The sequence below is a fragment of the Monodelphis domestica genome, chromosome 7, assembly GCF_027887165.1.
Source record: "Monodelphis domestica isolate mMonDom1 chromosome 7, mMonDom1.pri, whole genome shotgun sequence".
Lineage (NCBI taxonomy): Eukaryota > Metazoa > Chordata > Mammalia > Didelphimorphia > Didelphidae > Monodelphis > Monodelphis domestica.
In genome coordinates this window covers 57623073-57635893 of record NC_077233.1, presented here as the reverse complement: position 1 = coordinate 57635893, position 12821 = coordinate 57623073, and the positions used below count along the sequence as shown (strand labels likewise).

Genomic DNA, 12821 nt, shown 5'->3' with positions numbered 1-12821 from the left:
CAAGCAAGTATCTGAAATCAGATTCAAACTCAGGTCTTGCTAACTTGGGGACTCCCGAACTCTCTCTCTCTAGCTGCTGTTTGCCCTCCTTTAATCATAGTATTACCCAAACTACCTTTTCTTCCTCTCTAATTCTGGATTGAAAGGTTGGAACATAGAACACCTTTCCCCAATCTCCTGTCCAGCACAGGTCTGACCATATCACAACCCTGATCAAGATGCTTCAAGGGGGTCCTCCCTATTGCTTCCAAGATCAAATACAAATTCCTGTTTGTTGTTTAAAGACCTTTGTGATCTCTCTGGTCCTAATCTATCTTGTTAGACCTTCTGCCCATTTTCCCCCTCATTCCCATTCTAGCCAAAATAGCCTCCTGGTTATTTCGCACACATGACGACCCATCTGCTGCCTTTGCAGAGGCAGTATGATCATGATCAGAATGATCTCCCTCTTCATTTAAGCCTCTTGGAATCACTGCTTGCAAGACAGTTCAAATACCACCTCTTACAAAAAGAACTTTCCAGATCTACACGCCTCCCTCTGCTACCTCAGGGTTCTCCCCCTCTCATTCCCATATTACTTTGCACATTTCTCACATATATTTTGTACTTGCTTCTGTACATATCACTTCCCCTTGTAGAATATAATCTCCTTCAAGGCAGGGACTGCCTATTTTTTGTCTTTGTATCCTCAGTACCTAGCATGATGCCTGACACATAGTAGGTGCTTAAGTCAGCGCTTACCAAAGTCAATTGAACTAGGGCAGCCCGGTGGATAGAGAACCAAATTCAGAGACAAGAGGTCCTGGGTTCAAATCTGGCTTCAGACACTTCCTAGCTGTGTGACCCTGGGCAAGTCACTTAACCTCATTTGCCTAGCCCTTACCGCTCTTCTGCTCTGGAACTTAGTATTGATTGTAAGGAACTTATAAGTTCCTTATACTTAGTATTGATTCTAAGACAGAAGGTAAGGGTTTTTAAATAAGTAAATAAACTGAACCCTCCAGAGATTTGCCCTAAAAGGCTAGAAAACCACCTTTATCTGGATAATATATCCGTACCTGAATATAACCCCTTGCTCACATATTCACAATCCTACTCCCTCCATTTACACCATCATGTCACTAATTAATTCGTTTCTAACTCACCAAGAATCCATCCCATCCCAAAACTAACTACATTTAATTCTGGTACCTCATTTCTTCCAATCTTTCATCAGAGCCAGTCAAAAACAGGTAGGAGGTAGCTTCCAATCACAGCCACTCCAGTGATTATCCACCTGGGGAGAACTGGGGCTTTTCTCCCTAAGTGCCCCAAGTCTTCAGTCTCATCGCAGGAAGTAACAAGGAAACCAGGAGCTCGGCGAGGACCGCACTACAGTTAGGATAAAGCTGCAGACTGGACACCCGGAAGGGAGTCAGAAATCAGGACAAGTATGGACACCAGAGATGGGATCAAGTGAGAGGTCAGAAACCAAACAGGCAGACCGGAAGCTGGAGGCCCTACATGTCAAAGGTCAAGGCAAGGCAGATGGTCTGGCAGCTGGTCAGGAACAAGAAGATTCACAGGAAGCAAAGGAGCAGGAAAACAAGTTTGAGGCATTCTTCCAAGGATATCTGATTCTAAGGTAACGTCCTACGTCAATCAGGGAGAAAACCCAGGCCCTGTGTGGGTAGCGTGGGGTCAGCAGGTGAAAACAGATGAGTAGAGAGAGTAGAGCCAAGATAAGAGGAAGGACTGACCCTGATAACAACAAGCCCTGCTTCTCCTACACTGACTACTGAATGGGAACTCTGATGACCAGTTTCCTCTGGTTGGGGAGTCTGGTAGAATGATATAGTTTTAAAACGAGATAATGGAACGAACCAATCCTTTCCATAACATTAAAATTTTTTAACTCTTTCCTTCCATCTTAGAATCAATACTGTGTATTGGTTCCAAGACAGAAGAGAAGTAAGGGCAAGACAATGAGGGTTAAGTGACTTGCCCAAGGTCATACAGCTGGGAGGTGTCTGAGGCCAGATTTGAACCTATGATCTCTCATCTCTAAGCTTGGCTCCCAATCCACTTGAGTCACCCAGCTGCCCCCTACAATATTAAATCTTTTGTTTTTTTCTTTCAAACCCTTATCTTCCATCTCAGAATCAATGCTATGTATTGGTTCCAAGACAGAAGAGTGGTAAGAGCTAAACAATGGGTGTTAAGTGACTTGCCCAGGGTCACACAGGTTAAAAGTGTCTAAGGCCAGATTTGAATCTATGATCTCTCATCTCTAAGCCTGGCTTCCAATCTGCTTAAGCCACCTAGCTTCCTCCTTCAATATTAAATCTTAAAGTAGCTAAAGTATCTCTTCATTTTACAGATGGGAAAACTGAGACTTAGAGAGGCTATGACTTACCCAGGGTCATACAGTCAGTTATTAATAAAGGTGGGTCTAGAAACAAGGTCCCCTAATTCTGTAACACTTTGCTTTCCTCCTCACTATCCTATGCCCCCAATCTCTTTATTTCCCTGATGGAGAAACTGAGGCCCACAAAGACAATGTAATATGCTCAAAGCCATTTCCTGATAAAAAACCTAGACAAGAAATATCTCCTGACTCAGAATCCACTGCTTCTCTGCTCCACGGCTGTTGCCTTCATTGGGGGAATTCAGAAATCATAAAAGAATTAAAAAGCTTCTATTTAATACGGCAACTAATTACTACAAGTGGGTAGTGGAGGAAAAGAAGGAAGTAAATAAATAAGAGGAGCTCAAGCCGATACTCATTCTTTTGCTCTGTCTGTCTTGGACCCCGTCAAGGAGGAAAATGAATCACCCCGATAAAGGGTTTAATTTCATGTTTACTGCATGCAGCACTTTGCTGAGTTTATGGCCAATGGTCCAGCTCCGGGAAAGTGCTGCAGTATGTCAGGGCTGAGAGAAGAAGTGCTGAGTGCAGTGGGTTTGCCAGAGGTGATAATAGTCTCGTAAATTATGGACAAGGTAAAGACAAACTCAGTGCAGGAGACTTATGGCTCTTATTTATGCAGAAACAATGGTCGGTAATAAGGTGTCTGCTTCAGGAGGCTTCCCCCGGCAATTAGCTGAGATCTCACAGGCCATATATCTGGCTGGAGAGATGGAGTGGCTGTGGAGACAGCCACTGGCCAGGCCAGGGTGGAGAGCCTGAGCTGAAGTGCCTACTGACCCAGTGCCATGATGGGCTGGGGGCCCAGAGAGTTTATTCTTTGATCAAGGGAGTAGGGGAGGCAAAGCAGAATGAAACAACCTTCTCAGGGTAGCTGGCAGAATTTACTTAGCATTTGAATATAAAGTGCTACCCAAATATTAATCATCTCATTTGAGCCTCAGGACAACTCTGTGGAAAAGGTGCTATAGGGATGTTTATATCCATTTTATGGATGATAAAATGGAGGCATGCCAATAGTCGCACAGCCCGTGTCAGAGGCAGGTTTGGAACCCAATTCCCTCCTGGCTTCATGTCCAACACTGAGCACATTATGCCACAGAGCTCTCTCAGGAGGGTCATTCACCAAGCAAGCATTTATTATGCCATGGGATATATTGATATATTATGTCTGGGATATATTGATTTATCACTGGGATTTATATATATATATATATATGTATATGATATATATTTTATCTATAGACAGAGTGTAGGGTGGTGAGTAATATCCAATGAAGGCTGGAACAAGGTTGGAAAGGGCTTAAGTATATATATATATATATATATATATATATATATATATATATATATATATATATATATATATATATATATATATATATATATATATATATATATATATATATATATATACATATATATATATATATCTGGGGTTTATATAATACTGATATATTACTCGGGGCTAGTTTCTGGGATATCTTTATTTATTCCTGGGAGATGGATAGACAGATAGACAGATAGATAAACTCTGTGCTAGGCTCTGGAATATAAAGACAAAAAAGGAAACAGCCCTTTCCTCAAGGAGGTTACATTCTAGAATGGGAGGCAGGATATGGGTGCGTGCATACAGTCATCACATAGCCCAGGATTTGTTTTGCCTCTCTCTGATGTGCTTATCATGTAATACGGCATATTCCAACTCTAGCTCCCTCCTAGACTCTAAGCTAAACTTCCTGAAGTCAAGGACTTCGGAGTCTTCTCCAGACTTGCATCTCCTCAAATGTGTTGCAAAAAGGAAAGTCTTGATAAACATTTATTGAGCCAATCAATGAATGGCAAAGTAGCACTCTGAGCAATCTAAAAGTCTCTACAAATGAAAGCAATTGCTTTTATGAACCCACTCACGAGCAATGCCTGTAGATTCCACTTGACCATGAGTCAACAACCTGGAGCTCGCTAGATCCTTATTCTCATGGATCTCCATTATTCATATTCACTTGTGGCCATTTGAGAGACAGACAGACAGACAGACAGAGAAACAGAGAAACAGATAGAGAGACAGACAAAGAGTCAGAGACACAGAGACAGAAAGAGAGAAAGAGAGAGAGACAGAGACAGAGAGACAGAGACAGAGACAGAGACAGAGAGAGAGAGAGAGAGAGAGAGAGAGAGAGAGAGAGAGAGAGAGAGAGAGAGAGAGAGAGAGAGGTTCACAGCAACTAGGACTCAGTAAATTATCAGGGCTCCTTTACCAAAGTGGGAGGAGTTCCCAAACACAGGATAGGACTTCTGAACTCCAGCCCTTGACCAGGTTCTCTCCTCTTTTGGAGGAATACACTATGCTATCACAAGACCATGAAACCAGGTTTGGTTCTGTGACCACTAAGCTATAATTAGAGGAGTTACAGGATGTTCTCTCTGACTCAAATCTCAAATTCCTCCCTCACTGAGCTACAGAGTACCTGGAATTCCACCATTAATTAGTCTCATTGCTTTTTGGTTTCTTGGACCCCTGATAAAAGAAAATTTTGCACTGGAAAGTAAAATGGCAAGTAAATATCAGTCATTAATACCATGACAGAGGAAAACGGATCAATTTTAAACAAATGACGGAACCTTGAAGAGATCAAAGGACAGAGCATCAAAGGGCAGATCGTTTTATGAAGACAATAAAATAATAATGATTCACATCTATATGGAATTTTAAGTTTTCAAAGCATTTCACCTATATTATTTCAACCACTCTTCATGTTTCACTACAGTGTCTTGGTTTTTAAATCAAATATAAGGTGGTCGCCAGGGAAATATTCCCAATTATTCAAATACCCAAGTCAACTGGGATTTATAGAGATTTTAATTAATACAAATGTGGAATTAAAGAAAAGAGAGAAAGAGAGAAAAAGGAAATAAGTATGAAGGGCCTTAAGCCAACATGGCCTAGACTTGAGTCTTAAGAGAGAGAGATCAGTCAGTCAGTCTTTTAACACTCACCACAAGGTCTGCCTAAGCAAGGATTCTAGTGACACCAGGCCAGCATCATCGCCAGCATCATCTCAGCTGCTTTCACCAGCTCCCTCCTCCATCTGAATGTTTCAGAATCAGTCCTTCCTCAATCTGAATGTTTCAGAACGAGTCCTCCTTAATCTGAATGTTTCAGAATGACCTCTTGCTCTTCTCTGAGCTCCTTATTTTTAAGGGCAAAATCTCCTATGTCACCTCCCCTAAGTTCTTCCATCTACCAATCACTGTAGATGTTTTCCAAAAGACAGCCCATTTTAAATTCACAGCTGAGTAGATTAATCTCTTTAGTACGTCAGAAAAAATGTTGCTGTGTCGACTAATTTCATTAAGAGAAAACCTCTGAGTAAGTTTTCACCTTTTAGGTCTAAGTAGTTTACAAGTTGCCCCACCTTTATAGGCACCTAGTATCCTATTGTATCAATTCCAAAAACAGCCATGGCTCAAAGAACTCCTTTCCTTTATAAGTATGGTTTTCAAGTACTTTCATTGTTTAGCAAGGAGTTTTCTGCCCTAAAGCAGTCTTAAATACAGGTGGAATCAAGGTCCTCCCATAGCAAGGAGTTTTCTCCCCTAAAGCAGTCTTAAGTAGGGGTAGAGTAGGGATACTCCCATAGCAAGGAGTTTTCACATTCAAGTAGAGTTCTCACTATCTGGTAGGGAATTATTTCAAGTAGGGAATTGGAGGATTCCTCAATGTGGAGTAAAATGTTTAACATTCATAAGTCTGTGAAATTTTAAGGTTTACAATCCCCCCTGATGATCACTGGGAGACTAGTCTCCCCATTGATCATTTAACATAATCAATTTGTAATCCTAAATGCACTTCTAACTATAGATATACATGATATTCAATTTTCTAAGAGAAATTAAAATAGTGAGAGAGGAAATAGAAAAGAAAAGAAAGCAAAACCAATGTTTTGCTAGGCGCATTGACAGAAAGTCAAATTAGGGGCAGTCCCTTTTGGCATAAATGTGTTCATTTACAATAAATGTTCAATCAAAGTTCAGTTCAATCAGTCATATACAAAGTTCATTCTTGATCTTCTTGATGAAGTATAGGTTTTCGGCATCTTTCTGCAACAGTTCATTCTCTGGATATAAAAGTTTCAAGCTTCTTTCTTGAAGATCTTTTCTCGAACAAAATCAAAATCTTGAATTTTTATAAAAGTACAATCTTAAACAAAAAATCAAAATTCTTGGATTTTTATAAAAATAAAATCTCAAACAAAAAATTCAAAATTTGAAAATTCTTAGATTTTAAATTAAAATATGATCCCCCCTGAAGTAGGTGTTAAAAAACATTCAGTTCAACTCAGAATGCAATGTTGAGTTATGGGGGTGTATGAGTCAACTATCAAAAGATGAGAAAAATAATCAAAAACTTAAGGAAAAATTCAAAATAGGCCCTTGTAAAGGTCCAATATAAAGTAATTTCTATCCCACAAGTCTGTAGAACAGAATGCAGTCATATTTCATTTATCCATTTGTAGCCAAGACTACAGGAAGTTGCCATAATATAAGAAGGAAAAAAAATTAGAATTCTATTTTGATAGGGAAGCATCATTCCCTCATCTGAATTTTGACATTCTCAGGGATATAGGGAGCCAGCATGATAGTCAAACTTTGTATTTGTATGAGTACTTTGTAAAGAGTGTAGATACAAGGAAGTCCTACGACTTAACATATGTCAAGCGTCGCAACCTCGAGTCTCACATTAATATTTCATGTGTGCTCTTTTTGGCACTATTCAGGTTAAGTCTGTGCTCCTTGTTTTTTATCCCTTTTTCTGGAATCATACATAATCATTAATCACAGTCCTATAGTATTTTATAAATAAATGGCAGGTTCCCACAGTTTAAAGCTTTTAGGTATATATTGATATTATAGCAAGAATACATATTAACTTCTATTACTACAGGAAAAAAATATTAATATTAATTATGTGTACCCTCAGTACAAAAATGAGAAAAAATCAAATATTCTAATCAAAATAAAGAAAAGAAATAATAAAAATAAGGAAAAAATCAGTAATTCAATGTGTTCTCAAAAAAATAGCATCCATTTGTCTATGGATTATTATCTCCAATTCATATGATAAGATACAGTCAATCAGTCTCAGCAGAAGATGCTTTCTTCACATGTGAGCAGTGAATCCAAGAGTCCTTTTCTCCAATCTTTATAGATGTTGGAGTAGTTAACAATATTTGGAATGGTCCTTCCCATGAAGGTTGAGTTGCTCTAGTACTCTTGAAATTCTTAATATAAACTTTATCTCCTGGATTCAGGTCATGCAGAGAAAAGTCTAGTGGTCCAGCTTGTACTGCAGCTCCGGATTCATGAAGTTCATGTAGTTTGTGCTGTAACTCCTGTATATAGGAAGCAATAGTAATATCTCCCCCTAATAGTGAGGTATATGCTGGGGAGAAAGGTTTAGCCTGTATAGGTGGATGTCCAAAAAGCATCTCAAATGGTGAGATGTGTAAGTCTCCTCTAGGCCTGCTTCTAAGATAAAATAGGGCCAGAAGGAGAATTTCAGGCCATTTTAAATGTGCCTCAGTGCATAATTTGCCAATCATAGTTTTAAGTTCTTTGTTCATCCTCTCTACTTGGCCTGAGCTCTGGGGATGATATGCAACATGAAATTTGGGAGTTATTCCCAAGCAAGAATATATCTGATTTAGAACAGAATCAGTAAAATGACTCCCCCTATCAGAATCAATACGTGCTGGCAGGCCAAAACAAGGAATAATTTCCTTTAAAAGTATCTTTGCAACAAAATCCGCCATGGCCCGGGTCACAGGAAATGCTTCCGGCCATCTGGTTAGTTGATCTACAATTACTAGACAAAATTTATAATGTCCAGCCTTTGGCATCATTATGAAATCTATCTGTAGATGTTCAAAAGGTGTGTAAGCCAGAGGACGTCCACCAAAGGCTTTTCCACGAAATGCATGTTGGTTATGTGCCTGGCAGGTAGAGCAGGCTGAACATACTTTAGAGGCTATGGTAGTTATACCAGGGGCTATTCATACTCTCTTAACAGAGTCCACAATTCCCTGGGTGCCAAAATGACCGTTTTTATGAATAGTTTGGCAAATTTGGTTATAGAAACTTCTAGGGAGCAGGGGTTTTCCTTCAGATGACACCCACACTCCATTAATCTGTTTTGCTTTGAATTTTTGTTTCCATTTTTCCACTTCCTTTTCATTATAGGAAAGTGGTAGATTTAAATCATTAGTGGTTGTTAATGTTAAAATTATTTCGGGCCCTTCTATGGCTGCTAGCTTTGCAGCGGCATCTGCTCAATCATTTCCTCTAGAGACAGGGTCAGTGCCACCTGTATGGGCAGAACAATGAACTACAGCTAGGGCTTCAGGAAGCTGGAGAGCAGAAAGAACTTCATTAATAATTTCTGCATTAGCTATAGATTTTCCAGCTGAGGTTAAGAATCCTCTCTGGAGCCATAACATTCCAACTGAGTGACAAATGCCAAAAGCATATCTAGAATCCTTATAAATTGTTGCCTTTTTATCCTTGGCAATTATACAAGCTTGCCTCAGAGCTATGAGTTCTGCTCCTTGAGCGCTAATGTTAGAAGGTAGTGAACCTGACTATTCAGTGGCAAATTCTGAGACTACAGCAGCTCCAGTGTAACGTATGCCATCCCTCATAAAAGATGAACCATCAGTAAATAAAATCAGATCTGCATCGTCTAAGGGAGTGTCCAAGAGATTATCTCGAGGCTTTTCTGCCATGGACACTAATGTTTCACAATTGTGTAATGGTTCTCCTGAAGTTGGTAAATCTGGAAGCAAGGTGGCAGGGTTAAGAGTAGTACAACGTTTTAAAGTAATGTTTTCACTATTTAATAAGGCTATTTCATATCTTGTAATTCTCTGATCTGAGAATGCCTGTGTTCTATGTTTTATCAATAATGCTTCTACCTCATGTGGGCACATTATTGTTAATGGACATTCCAATACTAAATCAACAGTTTTTGTTACTAGTAAGGTTGTAGCAGCTACTCCTCTAAGACATGGTGGTGCTCCTGCTGCTACTGGGTCCAATTTAGCAGAATAATAAGCAATTGGGCACTGAGACGGTCCCAAAGTCTGAGTTAACACGCCAGAAGCTACTCCTCTTCGCTCATGCACATACAAAATAAATGGCTTGTTGTAATCTGGGATGCCTAGAGCAGGGGCAGACATGATAGCCTTTTTTTAGATCTGATAGAGCTGACAAGTGTTCAGGCTCTAATTTGAGGGGTTCAGGAACCGAATCCTTTGTTAATGCTATAAGGGGTTTAGTAATTTCCCCATAGCAAGGAATCCATTGTCTGCAAAAACCTGTTGCTCCTAAAATTGCTCTCAACTGTTTCTTAGTAGTAGGAGCACTTAAATTTTGAATATTCTCAATTCATTTTGGAGAAATATAATGAGCACCCACAGACAGGATGAATCCCAAATATTCTACTTTAGGGAGACACCACTGAACTTTATCCTTCAAGATTTTGTCCTCTTTTGTACAATTCCAAAAGAAGGTGTTTGCTATCTTCTTTACATGTTTTTGCGTCTGTTGAAGCCAAGAGTAGATCATCTACAACTAACATCTTCATTTTACAGATGAGCATACTGAGATAAGTCAGTCAGTCAATCAATCAACAAATATCTATTAAGTTACTGCCATGTACAGGGAATAGCACTAGGCTCTGGGGATACAATTGAAATTAGTGAAATAATCCTTATTCAGAAGTTCACATTCTAATGGGGGGGGGGACCACAAAGATGCAAACAGAAAACAAAAATGTTAAATATATCTTTAGAGGAAGGGTACTAAGGGTTAAGGCCTCACAAACAAGGTGATGTTAGAGTTTCATCCTGAAAGAAGAAGGATTCTGGAAGCATCTAGGTGACTCGGTGGATGAGAGATACTATAGAAGTGGAAATGGTTAAATTTGGACAATTTTAGTAAGGAGTTTGGATTTGGCTCTCCCCTGCCCTGATTGTAACAATGAAGGTACTTAGCTCTTCCTTGATTGTGAAGATTAAATTGTAATCCCCTGTCTATTTTTAAAATTTAATCCCCAAAAATGTAAGCACAGTACATAAAGTTGAATATGGAGATCTACTCATTTTGGATTTTAACCACAAAAAGGTATGAACACCCATTTCATACACTGAGTGGATGGTCTGTGACCCACATGTAAAAGAGTGGGCAGTCCAGGAGTGGAGCATCGGCTAGGATTGGTAGATGTAAAAATTTAGGAGAAATGACACAAGAGAAAAAGGTCTTTAAAAGTGAAAACAGAGACACACTTGGAGTGAAGAGACATTTGGAGTTAAGAGACACAGTTGGAGCGAAGAGACACTTGGAGTGAAGACTCATTCTTGGAGTGGAACCTTCTGTAAGGAGCAGTTCTACTGGAGTTGAGGCTAATAAAGAATCTGCTGATTGAATTGACACATGGTGAGTATAAAGGCTGACTTTAGTAATTCATTTTTGAAATTTAGTAATTAAATCCCTGGCAACCAATTAAATATATTCGGTCCAACCATAAATTTAACAGGAGTCAAGAATAAAACCAAGGCTATTGGATTGGTAGTAGTGTGTGCTTTCAATGGCGGAGTCAGTTTGGGAGGGAAGATGAGTTCGGTTTGGGATAGACTGGTGTGAAATATCCAAAAGGCAATTAGTGATAGAGGAACTGAAGTTCAGGGAATGGTCTGAGGCTAGATATGTAGATCTGGATTAAGTAAACATTTAAAGCAAAATTTAAATCCAGGTCATCCTGACTCCAAGCCCAGGGTGCTGTCTACTATGCGGCACTGCTTTGCATGGGATAAAATGGAAGAAAAATGGAATGTTTTCCCAATCAGGGGAGAATATGTGGTAGGCAGCATGAAAATTCTGAGAACCTAAAGGAGGCACAGTCATGGGAAAGAAGGGCAATGGAAGAAAAGAAATAAAGTTGCTGAATTTTGACTTCTGCTTTATGATTTTTCTTGGTTGGAGTCATGATACCAATCCAACTAATTAGTATAAAAAGGAGCTTACCAAAAGTCACATAGTCAGCATCAAAGATAGTTTTCAAATCCAGGTCCTGAAAGCTACCTATGAGCCTTGACCCATTCTAGCCCATGAGCATGAGTCTCCTAATCTTCTTCCTACCTCTCTTTGACTTTCCACGTGCCCTTCTGAGGCCTCAGCTCAACAACTTGAACCTCATCTCCTGTTTTCTCAACCTAATCTCAGTTGGCATCCCATGGTCCAACTCTGAATTATGAACTAGACCCTGACTTCACATATTCTCAACTCAACTAAGCAATCTGACCATGATCTCTCTAGTTCCTAAGACTGGCTCAACAACCTCACTGAGTCCCATAAGCAGAGACTCCCTACCCCCAGCCCCAGAAGATCTGTTAAGTTGGACTATAGATAGAAAGTCTTAATTTAATAAATTTGTAGTAAAAAAAAAAACACTGAATTTGGAAACAGAAGATCTATGTTCAAGTTCCAGACTCTTGTGAACCTTAAAATTTCACAGACTTATGAATGTTAAAAATTTTACTCCACATTGAGGAATCCTCAAATTCCCTACTGAGAAACATTCCCCATTTTGATGTGAGAACTCGCCAGGATCAGAAATGGGAGGACCTCTATTCCACCCTTACTTAAGAATGCTTTAGGGCAGAAAACTCCTTGCTAAACAAAGAAAGTACTTGGATCCAGGCTTATGGTGGGGCAAGGAGTTCTTTGAGCCAGGCCTGATTTTAGAATTGATACAATGGGATGCTAGGTACCTAAAGGGTCAGGCAAGTTTTGTCTTAATGAGATTAGTTGACTCAGCTGTGTTTTCTCTAGTTCAGACTTAGTGAGGATCTTGGTCGACACAGCAGCATTTTTTCTGATTCAGACTTACTGAGGAGATTGGTCGACTTAGCAGGAATTTAGATGGGCAGTCCTTTGGAAAGTGTCTACAGTGATTGGTGGATGTAGGGACTTAGGGGAGGTGACATGGGAGAAAAACCCCTATATAAGAAAAAGCAGAATCTCTTGAGAGATATCCTTTCGGAGAAATCCTTTTGGAGGATCTCTGATGGGGATCGCTTGGGAAGAATCTCTTGAGAGAGGCTCTGGAGAAGGGACGCTCTTGGAGGACAATCTCTAAGGAAGTCTCGCTGGAAGGCTCTCTGGTGAAATCAGCTGAGATGGAGCTGGCCTGGTGTCACTAGAATCCTTGTTTAGTCAGACCTTGTGGTGATTGTTAAAAAACTGACTGAATTCTCTCTTAAGACTCAGGTCTAGGCCATATTGGCTTGAGGCCCTTCATACTTATTCCTTTCTTACTCTCTCTCTCTTTCTTTGATTATTCATTGTATTGTTAATT

At 39.7% G+C, this 12821-nt stretch overlaps 1 long non-coding RNA gene across 2 annotated transcripts in view; it reads right to left on the bottom strand.

Moving 5' to 3' along the window:
- LOC103102527 (uncharacterized) overlaps positions 1 to 11575 on the bottom strand; it is a 77277-nt gene extending 65702 nt beyond the window's left edge. The window contains exon 1 of one of the 2 annotated variants that reach the window (XR_008913432.1): positions 11489 to 11575. This is a non-coding gene — a long non-coding RNA (uncharacterized LOC103102527). Of the gene's footprint in view, positions 1 to 1191; positions 1536 to 11488 lie in introns of those variants that run through there. The other variant, XR_008913431.1, reaches the window with a different exon arrangement.
- Between the last annotated feature and the right edge of the window lie 1246 nt (positions 11576 to 12821).